Source organism: Grammomys surdaster, unplaced genomic scaffold, assembly GCF_004785775.1.
Source record: "Grammomys surdaster isolate TR1022 unplaced genomic scaffold, NIH_TR_1.0 278, whole genome shotgun sequence".
NCBI lineage: Eukaryota > Metazoa > Chordata > Mammalia > Rodentia > Muridae > Grammomys > Grammomys surdaster.
In genome coordinates, this window is record NW_021604719.1 from 11727686 (window position 1) to 11733596 (window position 5911).

Sequence of the window (5911 nt, forward strand, 5' to 3'; positions counted from 1 at the left end):
CCTCTCCTCTTCTCTCCTTTCTTCTGCTCTTCTCCTCCCTTCCTTCTTTCTTTCCTTTAGTGGAGATAGGTTCTCACAGAATTCAGGCCTTGTATTTACCATGTAGCTTAGGCTGAGGCTGGTCTTGAACTTCTGACCCTTCTGTCTTTACCTCCCATGTGCCCCAGTGCCATGGTTACAATGTGTGCCACTATGCTCAGATTTTTTTCTTTTTTAAAAGAGTTGTTTTATTTTTAATTATGTGTCTGTGCCTGCATGTATTAAGTGCATGTGAGTGCTGGTGTGTGCAGAGGCCCTGGAACTAGAATGACAGGTAGTTTTGAGTAGCCTGCCATGAGCACTGGAGCTAAATTTAAATATTCTGCAGCTCTAGGCCCAGCTTTAAAATTTTACTATTTATTTATTTATTTATATTACTGTAAGTAAATCTTAATAATGTTAGCAAATATTTATATAGACCAGACTTCACTCTAAATGTTTTATGTATCCAGTTCTCAGAAAGACTGAGATTTATAGGTGAGTAACCAAATATGGGAAAGCATATGTAATTTGCTTAGAGCCAAATGATAGAGACATAATTTGTCGCCCAGCAGTGTGGCTCTGCAGTCCTTGTACTACTAATGTTTTCCTTCTGAGAGATGCCCTAGTCAGGAAGATCCAGGAAACTTAAGCAAATCTGTTAACTTTGCAAAGTGTTTTTTAAGAAATAGAAATCGGAAGTAACAAATGACCCAAAGGGCAGTCCTATACTTGAACCTTTATAGCCGTCACTTTGTCACCTGCTTTTGAAGGCAGCTATGTGTTGGAGCCAAGAGCAACAAGCCAAACCTAACAGTGAGGGATTGCCTCAGTAAGTGATTTTCTTCCCTCAACTGCCAAGTCAGAAGCCTGTGAGCAACATGCAGTTAGTTGATACTTTCACACCGATTTTCTTTTGCGGCAGATCAGACCCTTTTCTATAATTTTGCCAAACAACACATTGCAGTGCACGGTAAGAGCACATTTCTGGGTGTTAGTTATCACCTAAAGTAAATTGACACACAGAGGACATCAGCCCAAAGGAGGATGACTTGTGCTGTTTAGAATATTGTTACGATTTTGGTACAAATCCATTCCTATTTACCCAAAACAACTGAAAGATGGAAAGACTTCTTATTTTTTCAGTGGGCAGATTTCTTCTTTGAAGCAACATCCCATATAATCAAATTTTAGTATAGCTAAAGATTTGGGTCGTGTGCTTGGAGTTCATCACAGGACACTTGGCATGCAACCATACGATGTGCACAACACACATCGTTGCCATCCATCTGTTGTACACACTGAGATCTGCATAGCAGATCTGCTGTCATTATAGTCTCTCAGGCCTCCACCTGGGTCTCCTATACATTTCACACACTGGTAACAAATACTTCATGCATGAATGGGGCAGCTTTGTGAAAGCCACCCATTGTATGTTGTCATGGCAGCTGAAGGGGATCAGATATACTACTTTGAGATATGTCTCTTTAAACAAAGATTCTTTTGAACTGAAGATGCTTAGTAAATTGAAGCAAACACAAGGAATTCTTGGCACTGCCCTGGTCTGCATAAAAGCAGAACATAGATTTCCCTTTTAGTAGAGAAAGCCTGTATTTGTGCTAGGATTGTTCACTTGTAAATGGATCCTCCCATGCTATGAAGGAAGAGTGACTCAGGAGATAACACATCACTCAGGGGGTGCAATTCTGTACAACAAGGCTTATGAAGCAACACAGTTATACATGCATCTTCCCCACCCTCCTACAAGTTAGCCTTCACAGAAGCCCAGGCCCCTGCCCTTGCTTTGTCTTTTCTTCACATTTTATTGCGCTCTGTTTACACGGTATAGGAGCCTCCAGGTCTAAGGGCCTCTTTGGTGTTTTTCACTGTTCCCTCATATTATTAGCCTCATCCATGTGCTTATGAAATCAACATTATCCCCCCACCGTGACTCTGTCACTTATCAATTTAATTCACAGTCTTTGGCCATGGAATAGAAAAGGACAGACTAGAGTTTTTGCTTCTATGAACTCTCTTTAAGAGTAAATTCCATCATGTTTTTGAAACTTATACCTCTATAGCCAGTACCATCCATCCTGTGATAATAGGAATAGCAGCTAGCCATTGTATTCTGGATTTTCTCTTATGAAACCATTTATAAAGAAATGAAGACAGAACATAAGTATATATCACACAAATGTAAATATTAACAACAGTTGGACAGGTTAATTCTTTAATGACTGTACTGATGTTTCAACCCATCTAAAGGTTCGAAGAAGATTATTTTTAAAGTTTTGTTCATAAACTGCACCATACAGTTCAAGGGATGCTTTCTGCCCTGGTTTCTTACATCAGGGGCTTTTTATTAAAAATTAAGGTAATAGATACTTCAGATCATTACCCATACCTACTGCAAGGAATGTTGGGAAAGGCTGAAACTAATGAGGAAATGGTGGCCAAACTGGCCTTTTTCACAATGGAAAATAAAACTGAACCACTGCTGTACAGGATCTACACGTCAACAATCAGAAATGGTTTCACAATGTTATCACTTCTCTAGACTGTTTAGAATTATAAAATAGTACAAAGACAGTGAGAAATGAGAATCAGATATCCCAGAGAGGTATATCAGCATGCCCCCCCACCCCAGGAGTTACCAGCCTTCTTCCTCCACCCCACTTTGCCATATCTCGTCCCACCTATATTGCTACAAAAGCTTTCTCCCTAGTCTGTCTGCTTTTGGAACCATCTTCCTCCAGTTGGGGATGTGTGCTGTTACCAGTTTAATCTTCTTTCAGTTCTGAGATTATTACAATCCCTTTAAAAACCACTAATGGCTTCCTGCTGCCTGTAGATAATATTTGAAAGCTCTAATCTGGTCCACTAGGATTTAGCCACAGATTGTCAGGGTTTCCAATTGCAAATTACAAAACACAAAACAAAACAAATAATAACAACAAGAGTAAAACCTCTTGTTGGTTTAAAGGGAAAAAATGGATTTGAGAAGATGATATATTATACAAATGACAGACTTGCCAGAAGGGCAACAGAAACAGGCTGGGAAGCCTGTCAATAGAATTAGTACTCAAAAATGGCTACCCAGCTAGTTGGACAAGGACTTCAGTGCTTGCCCCAGATGGGTAACACTGAAGCAATCGCCACGGATTCTGCTGCAGGCATGGTGCTAGTGTTGCAGGTACTTATTTCTGCAACTTCTCCCTGTACCACACAGTTCAGGGGATGCTCTCTGTCCTGGCTTCTTGCAACAGGGACTCCGTATTAAAAATCAAGGCAATGGGGGCTTCAGACCATTGCCCATGCCCTACTGCAAGTAATGTTGGGAAAGTGGTTGGCTCTACCTTTAAGGATTCCATCTGATATTTTCATGCATGTATCAATATTCTTTGTTTTTATTTGACCACTCACTACCTTCCTTCTCCCCATTCCCTGTTGCTGGTATACCTCCCGCCACTAAACCCTCCTTCTCCTTTTTTTTCCCACTTAAAGGCCTTCACTTTCTCTTGTTCTTCTCTCTGATTCAAAAGTGAAAGGAATCTGAGAAGTCTTTACTGGAAAAGGGAAGAGACTGAAGAAGCAGGGTAAAGGATAAATATTCAGAAGAGTCCTCCTAACTTAATGTATTGCTGATAACAGCCTGTTATCCTACATACATACAAAAAAGAAAAACTCACAAAGCTAAAAGAAACAAACTAAATAAACAAACTCCCTAATAAACTCTCAGTCTTTGTTTAATTTAGCAAACATGTAAGGCACCTATTTGCTAAGCTCTATACCAAGTAATGAAAATAGAGCAAGAATCAGTATTCCTATGAGATTTTAGTCTGGGTAGGAGACATATACAAGACAGTGGACAGTCACAAACCTTTGTGCTACAGCAGTGTCAATGTAGCTAACTTTGGGAATGCCTACACTAACTGGGTGGTGACAGTGATTCTGCCATCACATAGGAACAGGTTCCAGTTCTGGGTGTATTTCCTATTCTGCTAAAACCATGTGATGTATGTTTTCTATCCCTACTGTATTTCTTACACTTTTCTACTAGCATGTTCCCTGCCTACCCTGCTTGTTGAAGCTACCTTTAGACTTTGCCTGGATCTTTCTTTGTGACTTTAGGCAAGTGGGGTGCTCTCTTCCTGGAGAACATCTCCACCAGCAAGGCCTCTGCTGACTTACTGCTCTGCTGCAGCTCTGATCTGTGATGTTCCGCTGCTTCTCCTATCATCCTCATCTCCAGTGTGCAGCATGGACAACCTGTAAGTGACACTGACCTGTGTCTGGCTGTTAGTCATTATATGTGTGTGTGTGTGTGTGTGTGTGTGTGTGTGTGTTTACTGATCTTCTGCTTGCTTCCCACATAAAGTTTTATTTGACTATCTCTGTGTATCAATGGATGATTTTCAGTGATTCCAGTTCAATCTTAGCTATTCTTTTTTTCTGGGCACAATTGTGTGTGTGAGCACGAGTACACATCTATGTACAAGTGCATAACATTTCAAGTTCTTAAAGCATGATCTGGGTGAAACCTAAGCATGCATACTATCATGAACCAGCTGAGCAGCTAAATGCTGGCCCAGAAAAATATTTTTTTCTTTTCCTGTCTACTTTTGAACTTTGCTATCAATAGGGAAAGCACAATGCATGGAAGGACTGTTTGAGCTGGGGCATATCAGAATTGGTGTTGCATGGCTATCCTTGTGTCTTTCTCTCCCATAACTTGTGGGTCCCCAGAGGCAAGCATCTCTGACTCATTATGGAAGGACTCAAAATCTCCATCAAATGGTCTCCAACTCAAGAAACAGATGGCGAATACATAAATAATGGAAATAAATGGTCTTCTTACTAATAAAGCAATCGGCAGCCTGGGTTTCACAAGACGACGTGACCTACTTAGTATTTTCAAATGACGTGCACTGTCTCAACAGCTATCTGACTGCCTGCCAAGGGTGGAAGTGGATGGCAGGTGTGGGTTCTGGCCCGTTGGTTTGCTGGCACTTTGGCTTGCTGGCAGGTGGTAGTAAAGAGTGCTGGTACGGAGAAGAGAGACTCAACAGAGCACACTGGAGTCCATGCTTTATTTTTGTGGCTTTTATGGGACTAGGTTACCCACTAGAAATAAAACTATGATTTCATAATGGTTGCTTCTTGAAACTGTGCTGTCATTGCCTCAATCCATAGAAAGATGTGCCTTCCACCCACTGCTTAAATACTAAATATTCAGCACCTCTCACACATTCATATTCACAGAGCAAGCATGTTAGTTGGAGTAGAAAATTGATTGATTAGAGCATCTTCAATATCTGTAAGGGGATTAATTCCAAGAACCCATGCTGATCCCAGAATCAGAGACTATCCTAAGGCCTTATATAAAATGGTATGATATGTATATAAACCTATACATATCTTTAAACCACTGATAACCCCCTCAAACATGATATGTGATATAATTGCTACCTGAATCGTTGTCACCCAGTATTGTTTGAGCAATTATAAGCAGAAAAATACTATACCTGTTTAGTACAGATACTTTCCCCCACCTAATTTTAATCTGAGCTTGGTGGAAGCACACACCAGACAATAGAAACAGAACCTAGAAAGTGAAGTAGAAGCAATGGAGGGGAAAGTGAAGGGAGCTTACTCCTCAAGCTATGCTCATAGTGACCATCGTGGGGTGGGGGTGGGGACATAGGTAACATATTTGAACAAATTGAACTTTGCAGTTTCAGTAGAACTTGCTCTGCTGAAAGTTGCTCTTTGTTCTCCTTTGCCGGATGCTGTAGTTTGAAAGAGAATAGCCCTCCAAGGCTAATGTGTTTGAATACTTGGTCCCCAGTTGGTGGAACTGTTTAGGAGGGATTAGGAGGCATTGCCAAAT